Below are 23,643 nucleotides of genomic sequence, written 5' to 3' on the forward strand. Positions count from 1 at the left end.
ACAAAGTTGTTCCTTATAGTTAGGCCCTCATTTTTATGACATTGAATTCTAGGGTGGTTCCTATTATAATTAAAATCAAAAATCTAACTTTTTTGTTTGAATAAATTAAGGTATACATTCTTCCGCAAAGTTATAGCTGAGCTAATTTCAAGCAACTGTGGGGAAAATAACTTTTTTGTATCTCTTAAATTGGCCGATTTAGAGCTATTTTCTTGAATTGAGTTAGGGTGACTCTTAAAAAAACAGTTTTTTGCTCTGTTTTTCTTATTTCGAATTTTTCAGCAAAGGTGTCTTCAGATAACTTTTAGATCTTAAGAAGACGCAAATTTTTGCTGCACAAAGCTTGCCAATATCTTTCGCCGATCAAGAGTTATTGATTTTTTTATACTAAAATTATGCACTTTTCAAATGTTAATATCTCTGGTTGGGGCAAACAAAAAAAAAGTTTTTTTGCAGCATTTGAAAGGGCGTATGTTATTCTCAATAAAATGAAAAAATTGGAGGTATGTTATTTTTTAAACTCGTATAAAATCAATTTGAATTTATTCATATTTTTTACTATATTTGGCTATATCTTTTTTATTAGAAGAGATACAGGCAACAAATTCAGCTATAAAACATTCGTCTTAAAGAGTTTTAAAATGCTCTTCAAGATAACTTTCATGAGAATTTTCAAATAAAAAAGTTATTGCTAAAAAACTATTTTTTCCAGGAACACCCTAAGTCAACTCCGAAAAATTACTCTAAAATGAGAACGTTAAGAGATAGAAAAAAATTTTCTTCGACAAAGTTGCTTGCAAGTAACTTAACTACAACTTTTTCAAACAACACATGTTTATATTTAGTAAAACAAAAAAGTTAGTTTTAAAAATTCTTTAATTTGAGGACCACCCTGACGTCTGCAAACACCAAAAGAAGGGAATTTTTAAGAACAAAAACTTCTTCGAAGACACTAAATGTCCAAATATTGAAACAAATGTACTAGCACATTTTATATAAATTTGTCATTAGAGTGGTCCTATGAAATCCATCTTTTGCCAATAACTTTTTTATTTGAAATTTATCATGAAAGTCATCTTCTAGAGACTTTTAAAACTCTTTAAGACGAATGTTTTATAGCTGAATTTGTTGCCTGTATCTCTTCTAATAAAAAAGATATAGTCAAATATAGTAAAAAATATGAATTAATTCAAATTGATTTTATACGAGTTTAAAAAATAACATACCTCCAATTTTTTCATATTATTGAGAATAACATACGCCCTTTCAAATGCTGCAAAAAAACTTTTTTTTTGTTTGCCCCAACCAGAGATATTAACATTTGAAAAGTGCATAATTTTAGTATAAAAAAATCAATAACTCTTGATCGGCGAAAGATATTGACAAGCTTTGTGCAGCAAAAATTTGCGCCTTCTTGCGATCTAAAAGTTATCTGAAGACACCTTTGCTGAGAAATTCGAAATAAGAAAAATAGAGCAAAAAAACTGTTTTTTTGAGAGCCACCCTAACTCAATTCAAGAAAATAGCTCTAAATTGGCCAATTTAAGAGATACAAAAAAGTTATTTTCACCACAGTTGCTTGAAATTAGCTCAGCTATAACTTTGCGGAAGAATGTATACCTTAATTTATTCAAACAAAAAAGTTAGATTTTTGATTTTAATGATAATAGGAACCACCCTAGAATTCAATGTCATAAAAATGAGGGCCTAACTATAAGGAACAACTTTGTAGAAGAGACTTTTAGTCTAAAGTTTCAATTTCAGGCTCAAAACATATCATTCCAGCTAAATCTGCATTCTGGACCACTGTGCAGTGGTACAGAATGCAGATTTAGGTGGAATGATATGTTTTGAGCCTGAAATTGAAACTTTAGACTAAAAGTCTCTTCTACAAAGTTGTTCCTTATAGTTAGGCCCTCATTTTTATGACAATGAATGCTAGGGTGGTTCCTATTATCATTAAAATCAAAAATCTAACTTTTTTGTTTGAATAAATTAAGGTATACATTCTTCAGCAAAGTTAGAGCTGAGCTAATTTCAAGCAACTTTTTTGTATCTCTCAAATTGGCCGATTTAGAGCTATTTTCTTGAATTGAGTTAGGGTGGCTCTTAAAAAAACAGTTGTTTTGCTCTATTTTTCTTATTTCAAATTTCTCAGCAAATGTGTCTCCAGATAACTTTTAGATCTTAAGAAGGCGCAAATTTTTGCTACACAAAACGTGTCAATATCTTTCGCCGATCAAGAGTTATTGACGTTTGTATACTAAAAATATGCACTTTTATAAAGTTAATATCTCTGGTTGGGGCAAACAAAAAAAAAAAAGTTTTTTTGCAGCATTTGAAAGGGCGTATGTTATTCTTAATAATATGTAAAAATTGGAGGTATGTTATTTTTTAAACTCGCATAAAATCAATTTGAATTTATTCATATTTTTTACTATATTTGAGTATATCTTTTTTATGAGAAGAGATACAGGCAACAAATCCAGCTATAAAACATTCGTCTTAAAGAATTTTAAAAGTCTCTAGAAAATAACTTTCATGAGAATTTTCAAATAAAAAAGTTATTGCTAAAAAACTATTTTTTTTTCCAGGAACACCCTAAGTCAACTCCGAAAAATTACTCTAAAATGAGAACGTTAAGAGATAGAAAAAAATTTTCTCCGACAAAGTTGCTTGTAAGTAACTTAACTACAACTTTTTCCAACAACACATGTATATATTGTGTAAAACAAAAAAGTTAGTTTTAAAAATTTCCTAATTTGAGGACCACTCTGACGTTTGCAAACACCAAAAGAAGGGAATTTTTAAGAACAAAAACTTCTTCGAAGACACTAAATGTCCAAATATTGAAACAAATGTACTAGCACATTTTATATAAATTTGTCATTAGAGTGGTCCTATGAAATCCATCTTTTGCCAATAACTTTTTTGTTTGAAATTTATCATGTACAAAAAAGTTATATTCAACAAAGTTACTTGAAATTAGCTCAGCTATAACTTTACTGAAAAATGTATACCTTAACTTATTCAAACAAAAAAGTTAGATTTTTGATTTTAATGAGAATAGGAACTACATTAGAATTCATTGTCATAAAAATGAGGGCCTAACTATAAGGAACAACTTTGTAGAAGAGACTTTTAGTCTAAAGTTTTAATTTCAGGCTCAAAACATATCATTCCACCTAAATCTGCATTCTGGACCACTGTGCATTGTAATTAACTTTGTTCGGCAGCTTTTGAACTAAAGTATCGTACCAAACGCATGTGAAACAATGAATTTATTTGATGTTTTCATCTCGATAGGCCCAAAATGTGCGATTAGACCGAAGTAGTGCTCAACCCTACTTTTTACTTCCAATCAGAGGCACCAAAAGTGGGTAGGACACGTAAAGGGTGAACACGAAATTAATGCAACAACACATAAACAGCATTAACTTTTTAATCACGATACCAAAATGACTTTAAATTTGCAGACAAGATTCTCAAGCGAGTGCTGATTAAGAAAAAAATATGCCAAGGTTCAACGACAAACTAATACGCGTTTTCCTATCAGGTAAACAAAAGTTGTCTTTATAATTTTGTCCAATTGCAAAAAAGTACATTTTGCTAAATTATACTTATTTGGTCTATTCTTTGTTCAACTTATTTTCCTTTGAAGTGCAAGAAACATCTCAATAACAAAATCTGGAAAAGGCATATGACACATCTTGGAGTAGTTGTATGAAATTGCATGAACAAGTTCAATAGGAAAACTTTCAGGGAAGTCAGAAAAATCTTGGGGGAGGAGGAGGAATTCAAATAGGGGTAGTGTACCAGTTATGGCACTACTGGTAATTAGAGAACCATACGGGCTAAATCCTCAAAATTTGCATTTAACTCAAAATTTATTTCACATGATGTTAGTCTCAATCTGAGTGCAGGGTGGCCAGCAAACCTGGAATACCGGGAATACCGGGAATATCCGGGAATTTCAAAAAATAGCGGGAAAACCGGAAAAACCCGGGAATTCGGCGAGAGAACCGGGAAAAATAAATTAATCATACCATAGGAACAAATTTTTACACCAGAATTTCAGAATAAACCATTAAAACAGAGTGATCCTTTACCAAATAAATGTCTTGCTCTATTTGCTGCATAATTTTCTTCAGTTCCCCGTCTTGTTGTTTTTTTTTTATAATTTAATCACTCAGCAATATTGCAAATTGATTTTGGATGGCCCTTAACAGAAAATAGTGAAGATGCTGAACTTTGGAAACAAATATTTGTTAAAACCAAAGGTTTAAATTTTTCGTTGTTCAAAATTCTCATGATATGAATTCCAGCATTAACTTGGAATTCTGCTCTGAATTATCTTGAAATTGTTCTGAAATAAATCAGAAAACACTCAGCGTAATAATTAACGTTGGATTCCCCTTGCAACCCCTTCTAAGAATTTAATTCGAATCCTTCTTAAAATTCCCTTGAAACTCTTTGGAGACTTAGATTCCTTTGAAAATCGTTTTCAAAAATTTCTTTTAATTCTATTCAAAACAGCAGGAATTTTCGAAATTTTATTTAGGAAAAAAATTCTTTCAAATTATCAGAATTTTTTTTGCAATCAATTTTATTGGAATTCTGTAATTAATCTTTCGCAATAGGGTTGAAATGATGGCCAGAACACTCTTAGAACTTTGTTTCTTGTTGAATTCTGATCGTAATTCACTTGGAATTCTTCTTAAAATTCATCTGTCATTTTCCCCCATACAAATCTGCTCAGATTCACGTAGGATTTTTTCCGCAATGTTTTATTTTTCACAACTCCTTTTTAAATCTTCTAAAATTACCTAACAATTTAATTAAGAACTTGTATTCTTCTCCACTGATATCTCTAACAATTTCTAAGGGTTTCATGTCAGAATAATTCTGAAATTCTGCTCTGAACTTCTCCTGCGAAAACTGTGATTCCCAATATTTGTTTGAAATCAAAGTGATGATTTTAAATTTTACTAAAAATTTCAGGGTCTGTCCGCTAGATTCTATAGATTGTTCTGTAATTTGTTATAACCCTTAAAATGCTTCCAAGTCTCAAAGCGTGACAATTATGACTCCACGACTCATAAGTATGATATTTTCTTTTTCAAATCTGTGATCTTGAAAATGTTTCAAAATCTCACATTTTAATTATTTTTTCTTCAAGCGTTGCATCACAAAGATTGTATTGATTACAATGGCCCAGAATCTTGGGAATCTTCTTAAATCAATTTTTTATCCTTTCAGCACGTTCTTGAAAAGGCGTTCAAATTCGTTTTTCGTTGAATATTAACAACCAGGAATTTTTTAAGATTTGAACCGGGAAACCTGGGAGTTTCACTGGTCACCCTGTGAGTGGTGCGAAGTCACTTGAAATGGTTGTATAAATAAATCCAGCTGCTGCTACAAAAAAATCCAACGACCATCACCAAGACTTACGTCCTTCAAACAGATTCGTATCAAAGATAGAGTATTAGGATCAACACTCAAACAGCTATCATTAAATAAAATTGTTAAGTAATATAAGAAGTGTATCTTAAAGGCTGGAATTTATTGCCATGATTGTAAATATCCTCTTACAAAAAAAAATCGAACATCATAATAAACGGGTCTGAGGGAGAGCATTCGACCGTTTTACTTGGTATTGATCAGTTTCTTTCTTGATAACCACTTGAAGCTTATTCCGAACTTTATAAAATAGTGGCTCCACCAAGCAATTGTAAACATATCACGTAAACTGCTCGATTCCGGGCAATGCGAAGGCGGACTCACTTGCTAAGGTGGGCGCTATTCAAGGCGATATTTACGATCGACAAATCGCCTTCAATGAATTTTTCTTCATCTATCGTCAACAGTCGCTCGCCAGCTGGCAGAATAAATGGAGTGAAGGGAGTTTGGGACGATGGCTATATTCGATCATCCCTAAGGTGTCTAAGAGTCCTTTGTTCAAAGGGTTGTATGTTGGTCGAGACTTCATTCGTGTGATGTCTCGTATCATGTCCAATCACTATTCGTTAAACTCTCACTTGTTCCGTGTTGGGCTGGGGACAGCAATGTCAGTGAATGTGGACAAGTATACCAAGCTGGTCTTGTGCTGAGCATCGTAGAGTCAGATCGTAGAGCTGTATGATTCCCTTCGGGCTCGAGGTAGACAACCAAATGTTCCAGTTCGGGATGTTTTGGCTAAACGCGATATGTCTTATATAGGGGAAAAGTTGGCTTCGGCAATACCTTAACCTATTATCGTCAGGGGGTAAACAAAGTCCTAGAGCACTCAAATTTGGCCAATAGTTGCTCTGAAACACAATGTATCCACATGCCAAAATTGAGCTCTCAAGGACGTTGTTTGCCCCCTGGCGATAAAAGGTTAAGGTATTGCCGAAGAGAACTTTTCCCCTATATGTTTTCCTGATGAATATTAACCTTAGATTGTAAGTTTGATTAACTTTGAGTTTAGTTTGTATTTTGTGAGTTTGGTTTTTTTTTTATTTGTTTTTGTAATACTTGTAAAATTAGACAGCTGATAACTAGTTGAATAGAAATAAGTTCATGTTTTAGAAATAGTCAAATCTCCTCCTCCCTCTCCCCATCCATAAAATTGTAAATCTCCACTAACCTCGAGACGACTGCGAGTATTCGGTTCAGTCCCTGTAACTCTAGATTTAAGATTAGGATTAAGTGTGTATAACGAAAATGATAACTTGGCCCTGTAAAGTTTATTCGATTGAGCCTGTACAAATAAATCAATTCATAAAAAAATATCACGTAAATGTTCGTGAGAACGAGTTCTCATTTTTGCTCTGGAAAAAGGCGCCAATTTATGAACGGTGTTGAGAGGATGTAAACAAAGGCAAAACAATGAATATTTTTCAAGCAAAATAATTTCAGAGTTGATTGAAAATGCTATCTAACATGAAAGTTTAGTGTGATAATTTATTAGCCAGATAAAGGTCTGAAGAGGGTAAACTTCACGTATCAAAATCGTAAACTTCACGTATGAAGTAACATAAAAAACACTTTGAATATAACAACTCAAGGCGGGAGTAACCGTCAACAATGCTGATGATGGTACAGCACGTAACAACCACGCTACTGCTTTCTCTCTGAGATGGCTACGTTGGACGAGAGGAGCAACACAGTAGGCTAGAGAACTACTTCGGCCTAATCGCCCATTTTGGGCCTATCAATTACAAAATTAACAAGTCAACTATGTGTTTGGTACGATACTTTAGTTCAAATACTACCGAATTTATTCAATGAGAATGCGTAATATGAAGGTTTGCACCCATTAATCCTAAAAACAAAAGAAGTGCTCCGACCGAATCAATCTTTATCTTCATCCGATAGACCGAGGTGAATTCATTGGCGTTTAAATGGCGTTTCAATGCGTTAGGCCGAGTTTAGAATCCGTAGGCCAAGTTTGGCGTCAAGAAGCAGTGTTAGACTTTTGACAATATCTCAACGATTGGTTTCTCTTTATCAATTCTTATGGTACGTACGGAAAGGTAAATAAATTTGAAAGCCATCAGTAATAATAACATTCCGTTTGGTGGTTGTGTTTAATAGGCCGGAAATGGGGTAGTTAACCCTAGTTGGGTAAAGAAGAATTGCATTATCAACTGGAAATGCTTTCGGCAACGTGGGGCTTTAGGTGGTGATGAAACGTCGCTAGAACTATTCCACAGCCGCAGGCAGTATATGAGCAAGTCAAACGCGTACTTTTTTCCTGTATAGTTGAAGAAATACTTCGCTCATTTTCAACTTCTATGCAATTTTCATACACTAAAGCTTCATGTTTTTTTTCCTCTGTGCGGGACCTAACACCACTGCGACCAAGTATTTGATCTATTGTAGTATATCCCGTGTCCTTAATTTAGTGCATGTCGTATTACTCCATCACTATTGAGAAATGATGAAGTATTCGATTTTTTTTACAGTTGTCATTCTTGCATTTATCGCAAGGATCTGACTCTAATTGAAAGGTTCCGTTATTTATACCCTTCGGAGTGTTGGAACACCCTCCAAAGGCACGCCCCTTTGTCAGTCAAAATTGGATTCCTTAGCAACTAAATTAAGGAATGACACCGGTAATGACCATGCATCAGAAACCTAGTCTTAACCACTTCAAACTAGGGAACAACGAATGGAAGATTAGGAATCACATAGATGAAGACTAACTAACTAATGTTTTCCTTGTTTTAAGATCATCCTCGGTGGACAAAGCCGAGTCATGCCGCTATCAACAAGGCATAAAAAGTAACAAGGACTAAGATGTTTTCCTTGGATTACTGAAAAATCCTGTTCCCCTTGTTTGAAGTAGTCGTAAACTTCACGTATGAAGAAACACAAAAACACTTTGAATGCAAAATAACTTGAAAATTGAAAGTGAACCACTCCGCACCACTCATGTCGCAATGCTCTTGCATGTATGCATGTTGAAAACTTTGTAGAAACTTTATTTGAACTTCATTTAGGCCGTATGGCCAATTAAGATAGCACTTTTAGCATAACTGGTACACTTTTCCTACATCTTCTGGGGTTATTCATAATATTAAATTAAATTATTAAATTTATATGAAACTTTATAGATATTGAGTTTAAAAGAACATCATAACTGAATTTATTTCGGCTTAAACAATCGCAATCGGTTGTTTCAAAGAACTAAATACTAAAAATTGGCATTCGATATATTCACGATTTAAGTCGCAATCAATGCGTAAAACCTTAAAGCAGTAATGCCGGATGAGGGACAGCTGATCGTAGCCCGTCTTGATTCTTGAGGACTGCTGGAATAGTGACAAATCATTGATGGCTGCACAGTAGTAAAGTGTCATTAGGTTCGTCGAGGAGCAGTGCTGTCATATATCCTGATTTTTGCTTATTAACAAATTTGAAACCCGCTTGTGAGCGATTCCAAACTAATTCGCTGATCCATTAAATATAAACGTAGATGAACGTAGGTAGATGAAAACCATGTAATTTGCTACCAGAAACTGCTATGCAACAGGTAGTATAGTAATAACGTTTAAACCTATAAGATGCAAGCAAAATGATCGCATTGTTTTATTTTCATATTTTTGAAAATACTGATCATATCTGTGAATCGCGAAGGACATTTTCGTTGGAAATTTTCTGATCTTTCAAAAAATATATGCTTGGAACTGCGGGATTGCGAAATACATACGAAAACGGTGCCATTTAAAAATATGTTATGCAAGTACTTTTTAATTGTAATTTTGATGTTCTTTCATTATATAAAGCGAAATGAAAAATTGGACCATGTTTTGGATACTTTTTCAAAAACATCAGTCATAAGTCTTTGTCCGTCATTTTTTACCAAAACAAAAAAAAAAAAAAACCCTAAAAAATTGTTTGAGGCAAATGATTTTTAAGCTCTTATTTTTCATATCGTGGCTTTTTTAATAGTGTACATATTATTTTTTTCAAATATTCTTAGCCATTACCTACAACATTTCTCAAGCCACCAAACCATTTCGACTAACAGTTTTCCGAAGATAAGCTTAATGTTTTTATAGGCCCTTTTCGAAAATAAGGCTTGAGTCAAAATTGCAATTTGAAGATGGAAAATAGAATTTTTGGGCAAAATGAACGTTTCGGCTAAAAAAAATCCTTGATTAGTTTTCCGTCGACCTTGTTTTCCGTGCTGAGCACCAATCCTACCGACGCCAGGAAGGCAGCTTCCACACGTGGACCCTACTTATCGACCCATCAACTCATGAGCCGGGGATCAACGGCTTTACTTCCCTTCCGAAGGAAGACGTCATCAGAGATGTTATGCCTTAGAACATCCCAGCGGCACCGACTGGGATTAAACCCAGGCCTGTTGGGGTGCGAAATAATCACGCTTACCACTACATCACAGTTATTAAATTTTGCAAACATTTCAATTTACAGGGCCTTACAGAATCACACGCTTGCAATAAGATGAAGGAATCCAAATTGTGAAAGTTTCTATCAAATTTAAGCCGTTTTGTTTCGCTGTTGTAGAGTTTTCTTACTGCACTGTGGCGACTCTGGCCAGGTATACCAATTTATCGGTATTTGTACCGATTTTCGGACTTGATACCGATACTCCGATAAGGCTCCCCATAATACCGATTTTTGAGATTTTATACCGATTTATACCGATTTTTAAACAATCAAAATGACTATTGCCTGCCCACGCAAAAATGTCAGAATTGTGAGTGACTGCTTCGACTAAAAGCTTCTACCGATGTCCACCGAAAGTTTCTTTCGACATCACTCAGAAATCTCATTCTGCCGGCATTTTAATCCCAACTTCTTCTAGCAGTTTCTATCGACTGACCCAAAAACCCTCAGGCTTCCGCCGGAAGAAGCTTCCAGTTTTCTCCAGAAGTTTTATCCAAATTACCTCAGGAAGTTTTTTCCAGCGCCTCCAGAAAGTTTCATTCGCCTTCTCCAGGAAGTTCCTTCAAACTTCTACCGAAAATATCCATCAATTTTTTCCAGCAGTTGATTTCGTTTTCCTTTTGAAGTTTCTCCAGGGGCTTCTTCTGGAGTTTTCTACCGAATTCTATTGAAATGTTTTTCCGAGCTTCTTCTAGCTTCCCCTGAAAATGGCTACTCCTGGATTGTTCTTCAGATTTCCGAAACTTGTCTGGCCTTCTTTGGATGTGTCATCCGATTTTTCCAAAAGTTTCTTAAAATTTTCCAAGAAGTTTCTCTTTATTTATGATTTTTCTTAGCCCTTTCTTCAAACTTCCTCCAGAATAGCATCTTGTTACATTTTCTGGAAGTTTTTTCGATATCTTTCAGAAACCAAATCAAACATTCTACGGAAATGTTTTTAATCGTTCCTGGAGGGCCTTTTTTATGTCCAAATGTTTTTTGTTTGTTTATTGGCTTATAAAACGGCAAATTTATAAAATTTATTAAAACAGAAATACCGACAAATATTGATTATTTAAAACCATTGATTCCGATACGCTTAAAATCAATCTGGCAACGCTGGTCCAGCATCCTTGCCGGCTGGATTCCAGCAGCCAGTTCGCTGTGATCAGGACATTTAATTTTTTGTTAACAAACTTGTTACAGTACATCGGTATCATAATAAACAAGGGGTCCCAACTTTTTCGTGTTAAAAAATCAGGATAAGCCTGCACCGAATATTTGCCCAGTGGTGCAGCCAATTTAAAGATTAAATAGCTGCGTTAGGTGTGCCCTACCAATGACATCCAGGGAAACGATTCCCGCAAATTTCACCAAAAATCACGATGCTCAATTCTAGGGAAATGGCGTTTTCACTGAAAATATAGTACACGAACCAGAAAGCCATTCCCGGGAAATGTTAAACGTAGATCTATCAATAAATCACGAGAAATTTCAAGTGTATACTGATGGTTACTTTTTTGAGAGGTTTAAAAGAACTTCCAGCAAAAAAATTCCGGTGAAAGTTGATAGAAAATCCGCGGAAGTTGACAGAATCTGTCGGGAGATCATAATCCAGGATAAATTAGAGGTGTTTTTTGGAACCGAACGGATGAAACTATCAGAAAAAAAACATTAGAGCTACTGAGGGAAGCCAGAACGAGTTTCCTGAAAATATTGCAAAAATCTTCCGGTAACAGTCAGCAGAAAGTCCTGAAGGAAGCCGGAAAAACTCATGGATGATGTTGGAAGAGAAATTTCCGAAGGAAGCCGTAAGAAACATCCTAATGAAGCTGAAACCAGCTTCCGCAAAAGATGGGATACATTTTCCGGGAAAAATTGGAATAGCCTTAGTTTTTTTTTTCTCTACCGAGCTCGGCTGTGCAAATCTCGGCAAAAATAAGTTTCACTGAGATCTCAGCAAAAGCGACATTTGATTGCTGAGTCTCGGATAATGCTCAGCTGAATCTCAGCAAACCGCTTTGCTGAGATGTCAGTAAAACCTTTTTGCCGAGATTTGCACAGCCGAGATTGATAGAAAAAAAAAAACTAAGTGTGTGAGATAAATCAGAAAAAAACTTCGGGAATAGTTTGGAGACTCTTTCAAAGGAAGTCGGAAAAATCTTCCAGGAGAAGTCGGATCTGAGCGGCACCGGTGGTGTAGTGGTAAGCGTGATTACCGCTCACCCCAGCAGGCCTGCGTTCAATCCCAGTCGGCGCCGCTGGGATGTTCTGAGGCATAACATCTCTGATCACGTCTTCCTTCGGAATTAAGGCACAGAGAACAGACATCCAGTCAAATTTCTAAAGTGTGTAAAAAGTTAACTGCTATTTTGAATAGATATTTGAAATGAATTCCTGGAAGAACGGATGCAGGGCAAGGAGTGTTCAAATCTCACCACATTGTCTACACAACTCGGTTGATTTCCGTTGTTTTGTTTTGTGTTTGTTTTGAAATTATTTGACAGTTCATTTGAATACACGGTCAATAAGGTCAACCCAAATTATTATTTTAATTTTTAAATATTTTATTAAGTGTTCGCCAAAAATTTATTTTAAGTCGGATTTTCTTGAAACTTTCAGGGAATGAACTAATGGATTATGTTTCGGAATAATTACTTTATTCAATTACCTTTCCATCGCTGAAAGCCCGCACCTTTCCCTTAAGACCCCTCATTACATTTTGTGCAATGGTGGAGCCGACCTTTTTGGTCACTTTCATCCATTCTTTCTTCAACTCCAGCTCGTTCTTAAACACCTTGGACGATTTTCGAACCTTCATTATGGCCCATAATCTTTCCACCGGACGAATCTCTGGTGAATTTGGGGGTTGGCGGTTTTTGGTACAAAAACAACGTTATTGTCTCTGTAATCCAACGTCTCCAATCCAACGTCTCCAATCCAACGTCGATCGCGCGTAATGGCATGATGCCAGGTCCAGCCAAAATAATGTCTCGCCTCCGTGGGACCGCAGGAAGGGCAGCAGACGCTTCTGGAGGCACTCGGTGCGGTAAATTTCGCTGTTGATGGTACCCATTGTGATGTACGGTTTACTCAGTTTACCGCATTGGCATATGGCCTGCCAGAGCAAGTATTTGTTGGCGAATTTGTCAACTTTCTTCTTCCTTATGTCTTCCGGAACATCAAACCGTGATTTGGCAACGTAGAACTCCAGCCCCGGTATCTGCTTTGCGTCTGCCTTGATGTAGGTTTCGTCATCCATAACCACACACATCGGTTTCGTTAACCACTCTCGATACAGCTTCCTTGCGCGGGATTTGGTTGCCGTGTTTTGTTGATCACGCCGGTTCGATGCCTTCCGGACCTTGAATACACGAAGCCCAGCTCTTTCCATGGTTTGTTGAACGAACCAGGCGGAACACTTTGCCTTCAGAGCCGCGTCGCGTTTCGAAAGGTTCGGATTACGCTTGAAATAGTCCAATACCTTCCGGGCCTTCACAGAGTCAGCTGTCTTCGATTTTCTTCCACTTCCAGCCCGCCGCTCGGTCGTCTGGGACTCCTTAAACGATTTTACCACCCGAGACACAGTTGTATGGGTGATTCCCAGTTGTCGTCCGATCCATCTCATGGTCGCAGTCGGATTTTCCATGACGGCGCGCAAAATTCTCCGGCGATTTTCTTCTTGTTTCGATGACATCTCAATAACCACTTAACCGATTGTTATGAAATTTTGCACATGTAAACAATTCACTCCAAACTACCCACGGATAAAAAAGTTACACACGGATAAAACTGATGCATTTTTTTCAAGTACAAGCGTTATTAAATTCAAATCAATCAAACGCACTTATCGTTGAGTTGCATATTTTTCGGTCTCAGTACACTAAATTTTACATGACTTAACACTCACTACACTACAAAACATGTTTTTCGGTATTTTGGAATCATTGGATGCTATTTACGGATATTTTGTACTTGTCAGCTACAAGAAGAGGTTGTAAAATATTTATTTGACACATTAAATATGTGTCAAAAACTCGCTACCAGAGAGTCACAATCAGCGATTTTATGATTCGTGAGACGCTTTCATAAAGTGCAAATGCTAGATTTTAGAAATAATTTCCATAATTGTGTTTTTACCCGACACAATTGCTCGTTTCCGTAACCGTTGCGATTAATTTACAAACTTTCATCGTAAACAACCCAATCGGTTGCTATTTTTAGTTCAAAATAATCCTCCAAATGCCTCGCTAAATTGAGATTTTTTTCCTTTCACACCATTGCGAACTAAATGCTATATTAAACCATAATAAGTGTCTACAAACTCCTGAATAGCAATTCTTTATATTTCTGTGCCTCTCTTAAAGCACCACCGCTCCGCATCTGGTATATTGATCAGTAAAATGAATGAGAAAAGTTTGCCTATTAAAATATTTTTTCCTTTTCTCTCTCTGCATTTTTCATTTCAGGTAAATAACTTACCGAGCCCAGAAGAATCGCTTTTTCCCCACCACTGACTGGATCCAGGAGGAGAAGTAATTGGCACACGCCGAGAAAGGAGAAAGTTTTCCGAAAGGTATAGTGTATAGAGTTTTGATTAAACTTCAGTCCCTGGTTCAGTTTTTCATCGCCACCGGTTCCTATCCTGTGAAAAAGTGAAAGTCCTTCTCCGATGCGATGTGGGTGGGTGGTGGAAAAATGTTGCTTCATCAAAGTAAATATTCTCCAATTGGATGGGAAAGAAGCGGTTCTGTATGGACTGATGATCGTTCCGACTTGTGTGCTCTGGGCGCTGGCACTTCGACGAGGTATATTATTTTGTAAACTTTGCAGACATTGCTGTTTGTTAGTTGCTCAAGTCAATTAGATACGGGAGTTTGTTCCGATGAATTTGCAACAATGTGTTGTGCACGTTTGGGTGGGGATCGGTTGCCATAGTTTTGCTGGTGTTTTTGATCCGATAATGAGCTACCATGGCTGGTAGATGTGTTCACATTCTTCTGCACCAACTTCTATGTTTTCTATATGAAAAACAACCTATACTTTGAGTTCCAGTTCGAATCATTAAATTGGTGAGAAGGTTAATATTCCTTCAGTACATTTTCTGATGTCATCATCAAATGCGCCATTTAACGTTTTTCGATTTACAATGGAATTAATTAACTTTCGTATTCATAACCCTTTTCATAACCTACTTTTTTACCGGCTCGACACAATTTCATTCTGTCTCATTGAGCCTGCTGCCGTCAACTTCAAAAAGCATTCTTGCTTCTCTCAACTAATTGGTGAAAATGTAACTCACTTGTTCCTTTCCGCTCGGCATTCTTTTCCCAAGGAACCGCAAGCAGTGGGGAATTCTTTCCCACCATACCAGCAGCAGTATACATGTAGTCTGATTCAGTCCAGCTCAACGGAGATGGTGCCACGTTGATAACCTTAAATGTTTGTGTCCTTTCCGAAATGCACAAGTCGTGCTCGAAACGAGCAACTCTGATTTCCCAGAACATTAGTCTCATTATTTGCTGGCCCCGTTGTTGCTCGTCTACTGCTGCTGCTTTCCCAGATGATGCTGGAGGTAGCTCGGCAGCTGTAGTATGATTATAATATTTCCATGTTCTTCTGCAGTGGTTCCCACGGCCAACTGACGGCCGGTAGCCACGGGCATTTCCCAGGTCCAACTTCCGCTCGCAAAAATAAACTGTTTATGAGTTGAGGTTTATTTTGAACCTCCCACGCCACCGTGCCGCTCCACGTGCCGTCGGAATCATCGTAATGTGAAGGTGCTGGCTACCGTAAAACCTAAGAGCCCCCTGCGGGAATGCGGAAAAGTTTAGCACAAGAAAGCTGCGGCAAAACCCAAGCTCATCTCCTCCGTTCGGTTTGTACTTGGTTAGTTTGTGTGTGATTGAGAGTGCAGCAGCAGCGGCAGTGGTCTCCCAGGTTCAAAACGACATTCCACAAACGACACCCTTGGCCGAAGCACGGGGATGGTGCGACTACACAACAAACAACACTGGGAGTACAAAATTCGGAGCTTCCGGAGATGAAATATGGCTACCAGGAGGCTTGTATTTCAGCACAAGCTGGATGGGTAGTTGGTTGTAGTTTTTTGCTTTTATAGTTCAACCTAGGGGCCATTGGTTGGAGACTTGTGGTTCTTATTCACGTTCGCTGTTTTGGAAAACCATATATTCATGTTTATGGGTGATAGTACGAAAAAAGTTTCTGGAATAATGTGTCCCGCTAGTTGCGTTCCGCATTCACGTACGCTGGAGAAGGTGTGTATCCACAGAAGAACTAAGGCTGCAGACTGCACCTTGGAATAGGTATCTTACTATTACAGTGTTGCTAATTTCGGGTAAATGATAGAGATAATGCATTTATTATTAGTTGATATTGGAATGTGCATGAACAACATAGCTAGAAGTGGACAGTTAATAGTTCAGAATGTTGTTAAACTCCAAGATCGCAGCACATTGAGATATTTGGATAGTGCCAAGTTCTCAAAGGCTTTTCAAAGTCTTCGATTGTTTTTTGACGTAGACTACGTCTTACGGGAAGGTACTGGGGGTAAATCGAAAATCTAAAATTGCCACCGTCACGAAAAGGTGTAATTTTTTGAACGCTATTAACTTTGTCATTTATAGATGAAATTAAAATCCGAATACACCAATCGATAGGAAATACCTTTGGTAAGCCGTTGCAATAATTTTTTTTTTCAATTTTTCATAAAGATCTGTTTTTAAAATGGACAATTTTATCACTGTTCTCATGAAATAAACGTTCTAACCAAACCCAGTCCTCATAATCAAGTTCAATTTGGTTGCACATCGTGCTGCTTAAAAGTAGTAAAACAGCGATGCTAATGTGCCTCACCTTATTTTCGCTTCGGACGGCGGGTAAACAGGTAGCAGCAGCAACAGTAGAAGCAGTAGAAAGGCGGTTGCGAGCTACCAGTTACGCCAAATCAACGATCAAATGTGTTGTTTACAAAAGCTGATACGTCCCTTCGAAAAAGTAATCGAGAAATACTTCTTGGGCTGTGTACCAATTGCTGGGTTAAATTTAACTCGTGGTTAAACGTGACATATCGTAAGCTATTTTCAATGTTCGAAAATGCCGGAAATTGACCAGTTTTCAAACAGAACTCAGCCACGGTTACCAAAATTTAACTTCTAGTCGGTCCAAAATAACCACGCTCGTATAGCAGGGTTATTCGATAACTCATCTGTCACTTTTAACCATGAGTTAAATTAAACTCACCCATTGCGACACAGCCTTGGAAGTAAAATTAGGGCCATCCATAAATTACGTATATTTTTGACCAATTAACCCCCCTTCCCCCTCGGACCGTGTTTTGCAATACACCTTATACATGGCCAGTCCCAAATTCTGAAACCCCTCTCCTTCCTTAACTACTACTTTATTTATGAAAGTTCCCTAATCATTGGGCAACACTGAAAGACAGCAGCACACACCACACAAAATGGGTTGGACATTTATGCGAAATTTCGGTATAGTCATGTCAGTAGTATAGTCGGTTAAATAAAAATGATTTTTCCCCATACAGTTTTACCTGATTTACTACCAGCCCCCATAGAGCCAAACAATTCAAATTTCAGAGAGAAAATTTCCTCTCACCACTTACTTTAACATTTAAAATCCCTCCTTTTTTACATATTCGCTCCATACATAAAATTTGGCGGGAAATTATGTAAGGGATGAGCTATTTTGTGTGCAGCATGTGTAAAAAAGGAGGGACTTCGAATAATAATCTAAATGCATATATAGAGACACCAGACATGGTTTGCACTGCAGTGTCCTCTGTGAACAATTATAGGAAAACAGATTGTGCCTAGTTTCCGATAAATGTCGACGCAAACAACAGCTGTGACATCTGATGGAACATGAATGCAGAAGCTTGACAAAATTATCACTTCCTACCAGCGGAACAGCGCCATCTCTGTGGAAAGTGGTCGGACGAAATGATTAATTCAAGTTGAACATTGCATTAGGTTCTAAGTAACACTGACAAGATTCTCTTCGTCAACTTTCTCCTTGAATCCACTCGGCCCAGGTATTTTCTACACACATTTCGATAAAAGAAGTTTTTATCTAGCATCTAATACGACAAACACAACAAGAAACGATTCAGTGCTCCAGTTTTAAAGCTGTGTTCCATTTGGTGAATTTTTACTTAAATTTGACAGATGGAAAATTTTCAAATAAACCTCCTATTCCAGCAGACTTATTTCTGACAGACAGGAATCAATTTGACAGACGCTTTCTCGAAAATCGGCCGATCTACAACAGAGGGATTTTCGAACATCTTAATTTATTTTCGAAGTGTCAAATCTAAGTGAAAATTTTCCAAATGGAACACAGCCTTAGTATTTTTTTTTTATTTGTTCAATCGGTAGATAAAAGATGTACCGAGAACTTATTGGAGGGATTCATAGCTAATTGCATTTATTTTTAGCGTTTTGAAGTTGAATCGCTGAGGATCAATCTCATTACCATAGAAAAATTTCAAGAGTACAGATATCAGCTATCACAAAACTTATAACAAAGAAACTGGAACTTCACGTTTGTTGCAGTCCAGTACACAAGGAGTTTCAATTTCATGAGTGATGTCACAACCGTCCAAGATTTGTGTCCTAGAAATCTTGAAGTGATAGGGAATATCAGCCATCATGACGGTCATTGTTGGACGCTTCAATGAATCACCTGAAGTAAGCCTTACTCAAATCTGATTGTAGTTTAGGAACCAAAGGAAATAGAATATGTATTCGCATTTTTATGAGGTCCTGAATTTAACCAAGTTTTACTAAGTAGGAAATCCAAAATATGTACATAGGATCGAAATCTTAGGTTACTTCTACTGTATTTTAAATCAATATCTAGAAAAAATGCACGAGAATTTCACTACACAGCTTAACGTAGTCTACGTCAACCCTGCGGTCATGTCTTGTACACAACCCCACCATTTTTTTTTTAAATTTCAAATTACAGAATTATGTCATTTATTTCGAAGGCATGGCATGCTTCTGGGACGCTTAAGAAAAATTTAAGAAGGAGAAATATAGATGAAGGTTTTGGAAGTGGTTTTGCAAGTTTTGGAACTTTGAAAATTTTATATCCCGAGGCTGGAATCTGGGAATAAGGAGAATCTTCAAGGCTTCGGGAGATATTTTATTTTATTCTTGCGTAAGAGTTTTTATTTTTAGATTCTGGATCATGGAGAGAATATAATTCAAAGAGAAACGTTATGACGATAAATATTCTCTCATTCCTTATTTGACAAAAAATATCAAAATTATGGGGTTATCTGAATGAGTTTGAAAATTATCAAGCCTTCTACAGAGCAGTTCCTCAGCAAATGACTAATGACGCATAATTGTTTGCTGTAGTCATCCATTTACATTTAAGCAATAATTCGACCATTTTTAATCTCGCAAAGAAAACGTTAAAATTGCGAATACGGAAATATTCAACAAGTCATAGCTCGAAAACGTCACTGTTTGTGCAATGACATATATATGTGCAACTACTCTACCCATTGTACCACTACAATATAAAAAAAAAAACAAAGCAATAATAAATTAGTGTCTCTTATGCCGCCGCTTCTAACTAAAACCGAACAAAAGATCACGCGCGTTCGATCGAACTGTAATTACACAGAGAACCAATAGATGCTTGGGATCAGCTGTCATCATCAATGTGCAAAAAACTGGTGATCCCAAACTTTATAGTAGGCAATACCGGCCGCGTCCGAAAACAGGTGAAATGGAGATAGGGTAGAGATGTGTTGACGTAACACCCCTTGCCTTGCTCTGCACTTTCACTGTGATATTGGACAAAAGAGGCTGTTTTGCAGCAGGATTCGTTTTGGTCAACGATACATTGAATGTGAGTGATAGAAAAACCAACCGATAGAAGAAAAAAAGGTTGTGCGACATTAACGAATTTGAAGCAGCCTGGGAATGAACCCACGATGTTCTACTCAGTGAGCAAAAGTGGCTGGCACTAGAAAACCGAGCAACTCATATCACAATACATCATGTATGATAGTGTTGTTGTTAGAACAATTCAAGAGTGAACTTCCAAACAAAAAACAGCATCTGCCCCCGTAAAAAAAAGTAGAAGGGTCTGCGCCTAGGGGCATGAACGGAAGCTTGACGTTGGACGGAACAAATATGTTGAGCCTTTAGTTTTTTTAATTGATCGATAATCTATTATCTTAACTCTTTCCGTTTTTGAATTGGTGACCCTGAAAAGTGCCGGTTGTTTTTCGAATGGTGGCCCTTAAAAGGGCCACTATTTGTTTTTTTCTTGTGTCCTTTTGATCGTTTGGAACGGCTACAAATGGAGGCCCTGAAAAGTACCCTTTGGTATTTTTTTTTTCCTGGTATCCATCGAAAGGGTTGTTGGAGTTGGAGGGTACGGAACGAATAGCTACTAATGGCTGTTGCCTTTTGGTGCTCCTTTTATGTTGGCGCTATTTGTTGATATTGCTGTTGTTTTTGCTTCAGTGGATGGAGAACTAACACGAAATGCATAAACGTGCTACCAATTGACGTCTGCGAGAAGGTTTAGAGCTGGATGATATACGCAAATTTATTCTCTCACGGAGACTCAATGAACCAAAGCTTATAGTGATTTTCCGAACACTGCTATTGGCTGTTATTTCTCTCCATGTAAACCTGTTTTACCCACCATCTAGAGATCTTAAAAGAAATTCTATAGCGTAGAAATATAGTGGCCTTGAAAAAGACCATTTGGGATCGAAGAAATTTACATGCTGGTACTTTTGGGATGGCGTGCTAACACCATTGCACAGTGGTTGAAATTTTGCAGGTGATCAATGCAACGGAACGACTGCAGTGGAACGTACGTAAGATGGTGACGTTACTCAGAGAGCCTCCGATGTCCGCGTCTTTCAGGGTCTTACCAAATGTTTGGTAACCATCTCCGTCACAAATGAAACTGCCATTTTGGATCGACGCGAACAAACTGGTGTACTTGGGTATCTCCAGAGACAGCGTGCTCAGTTGGCTTTCCTGGTAGCAGCATTACGCAGGTGACCATTGTAGTCAAACTCAGCTGTGTAACGTTTGAAGGATTTCGTTGCCGTTGGTAATGCTTCTCATTCCGATGTCCGCGTCCACTTTCTGGGTATTTCAAATTAGTTGTGACGACTGTTCCCACAGCTAATGGAATTGCAACTGATCACGTCCACTGAATTACAGTCTGTTTTATACTTGCAGAATAGCTAATTAGGCCCCTCCCCTTTGGAGTATTTTCCTAGTTGCAAGTATATGGCAGCATTCACACCAGACTAAGACGTGCTCCGACCAGCATTGAATAGGATTGTTGTGAAAGAACAACTAGCGCTACTTGACTCTTTCACACCAGTGCAAGTCGATGCCGACCGGATGATGGCGGCCCAGTAATGTTGCCTATTGCGGAAAGCCTTCCTCCGGTCGATGTGGGTGCATTCGTCGTCGTCTTCGTATTGGCACGATGCGTTTTATTTCACTCATACGTCGTGTCCGACGCTTATCCGTCCGTTGCTCGAAAGTAAATGACGAAAAAATCGATGTGGCAAGCGTTTTTATTACGGCTGCTATTCTCCTCTCTTCCATTCATTGGTGAAATGGTGAGTGGTCAACCGAGCGGTGAGTTCGCTCATGCAAGCATGCGCAATGTGTCGTGTGTTCGATTTGTGCTCTATCATTACGTCTGTCTTTGGGATTTTTCGTTGCATGTCTGAATTTTGATTATTTTATATAGAAGTTACAGATCTAGCCGTTCACGATGTGGTTCCAAACATTCTCGAAGATGGTGCAAACATTTCATGCTTAGAAATCAAACGTTCCCAACGGGAGCTCGAGATGTTCCCGATTGGATTCCGAATATTACCAACATAGTCGGGTAACAACCAAAACGGGTTCCGGTCAAGTCTTGGCATGCAAAAAAAATCGGATTCGGGTCAGGTACTAGACGGATATTTAAAACTACAAACACGACCATCTCTACTTTCTTTAACTCCGTTAAAGAAGGGTATGCCAAACGTTCCCGAAATTAGTCCGGAAATCCCGAAGTAATTTCGGACCTTGCAGACGAAAGTTCTAGCAGTTCAGTATAGATACTACAGATGACTCCGAAGTGATTTCCGACATTCAAAGTATACTGGGATCATCGTCGGGAATGCGTGAAATCACTTAGGGAATGTCATCCTGGGATTATCGTCGGGAACATCTAATATCTACGTGAGGAATATCCAGTAATAACTTTTGAAATCGTCCTCAAGAATATCTGGAATCACATTGGAAACGTCACATTCGGGAAAGAATTGAATCTGAATCAGGAACAAAAATGTCTTGAATCGCCATCGGGAAAGTATTAAATCTCCTTCGAAAACGTATGGTATCTTCGACGGGACCGTTAAGAATCTTCCTCAGTAACGTTTGAAATTCCGGTCAGCAAAGTCTGGAGCCCTCGGTGTAAACGTCTAGTACATCCGCCGATAACGCCTGGAATCCCCGTCGTGAACGTTTGAATCTAAATCCAAGGTTGCAAAGACTCATTTCAGCTAAAATAATGTTTTTCGGAATAATAAAACCAAAAGATATGATGGTATGATGGCATGTTTTACTTGTAACTTACAAGAAGAGGTTACAAAGTATGCGTTGGAAGCATAAAACCTGTAAATTTTGCTTTCTATGAGTCACAATCAGCGATTTGCTGATCGCTGAGTGAGTGAGTGAGTGAGTGAGTTTGTGAAAAATCGCTGATTGTGACTCTCATGAAGTGAAATAAACAGGTTTAATATGTCAAACACATTCTTTGCAACCTCTTCTTGTATTCTACCAATTCAAAATTTGATCATGGCATCTAATTATTTCATAATTTAGAAAAACATTGTTTTAGCTGAAATGAGTCTTTGCAACCTTGTCTAAATCATGATCACATGAAATCCAAGTCTGGAAATTTTCAAATTTCTGACAGGAAAGTCTAGAATCGACGTCAAAAACACTTGAAATCTTCGTCGAAAACGCCTCTGAGCACTTTTTGTTCAAGGTTCTTAAAAACTATTTATTTCGCTCTTATTTGATAGTCCTAGTTATAAACATAAAAAAATCCTTTAACAGTATGTTGAATCTTTTACAGTATGTTGAATCGATGGACACCTCGGTAAAGAACTGTTTTTTTTGCAAATTATTGGATGATTTAAATCAATATACACTCTCCCCCCGAAGAGTGCGAGTATTACGTACCGCGTAAATCGAATTCGCGTAAATGGAGTACACGTAGCATATGGGATTTGACCTAATAGGGACCAACATGGAATATCTCGCGATCCTAGACATATAGAAGGTTACTGTCTTTGGCAAAGTTGTTCAGTGAATCAAGACCTAAATGTTGGTGGACAAAAGATTGAAATTTTCTCACTACGCGGCGCTAGTGTGCATGGATTAATGATGCCTTTGTTTTTGTGATATTTTCAAATCCTTGCCATCTAGGAAGTTGCTTTTTCAGCGATGTTGATCAGTGGATCAAGGCCTTAGCGTTGGTGGACAGAAATTTTGAATTTTCTCACTACGCGGCGCTAGTTTGCATGATTTAGTGATTTCCTTGTTTTTGTGATATCTTGAAATCCTTGCCATCTAGGAGGTTGTTTTCTTCGGCAACGTTGTTCAGTAGGTCAAAACTTTATCGTTGGTGGACAGAAGTTCGGAATTTTCTCACTACGCGGTG

General features: G+C 37.6%; 1 long non-coding RNA gene across 4 annotated transcripts in view; it reads left to right on the top strand.

Moving 5' to 3' along the window:
* LOC135707044 (uncharacterized) overlaps positions 1-14,455 on the top strand; it is a 268,313-nt gene extending 253,858 nt beyond the window's left edge. For all 4 annotated transcript variants that reach the window (XR_010518202.1, XR_010518204.1, XR_010518205.1 and 1 more), the window contains exon 3: positions 14,352-14,455. This is a non-coding gene — a long non-coding RNA (uncharacterized LOC135707044). The remainder of the gene's footprint in view (positions 1-14,351) is intronic.
* The last annotated feature ends 9,188 nt before the right edge of the window (positions 14,456-23,643 follow it).

This window comes from Ochlerotatus camptorhynchus, unplaced genomic scaffold, assembly GCF_037179485.1.
Source record: "Ochlerotatus camptorhynchus isolate MF236.1 unplaced genomic scaffold, CSIRO-AGI_Acam_v1.1 ptg000302l, whole genome shotgun sequence".
Taxonomy (NCBI): domain Eukaryota; kingdom Metazoa; phylum Arthropoda; class Insecta; order Diptera; family Culicidae; genus Ochlerotatus; species Ochlerotatus camptorhynchus.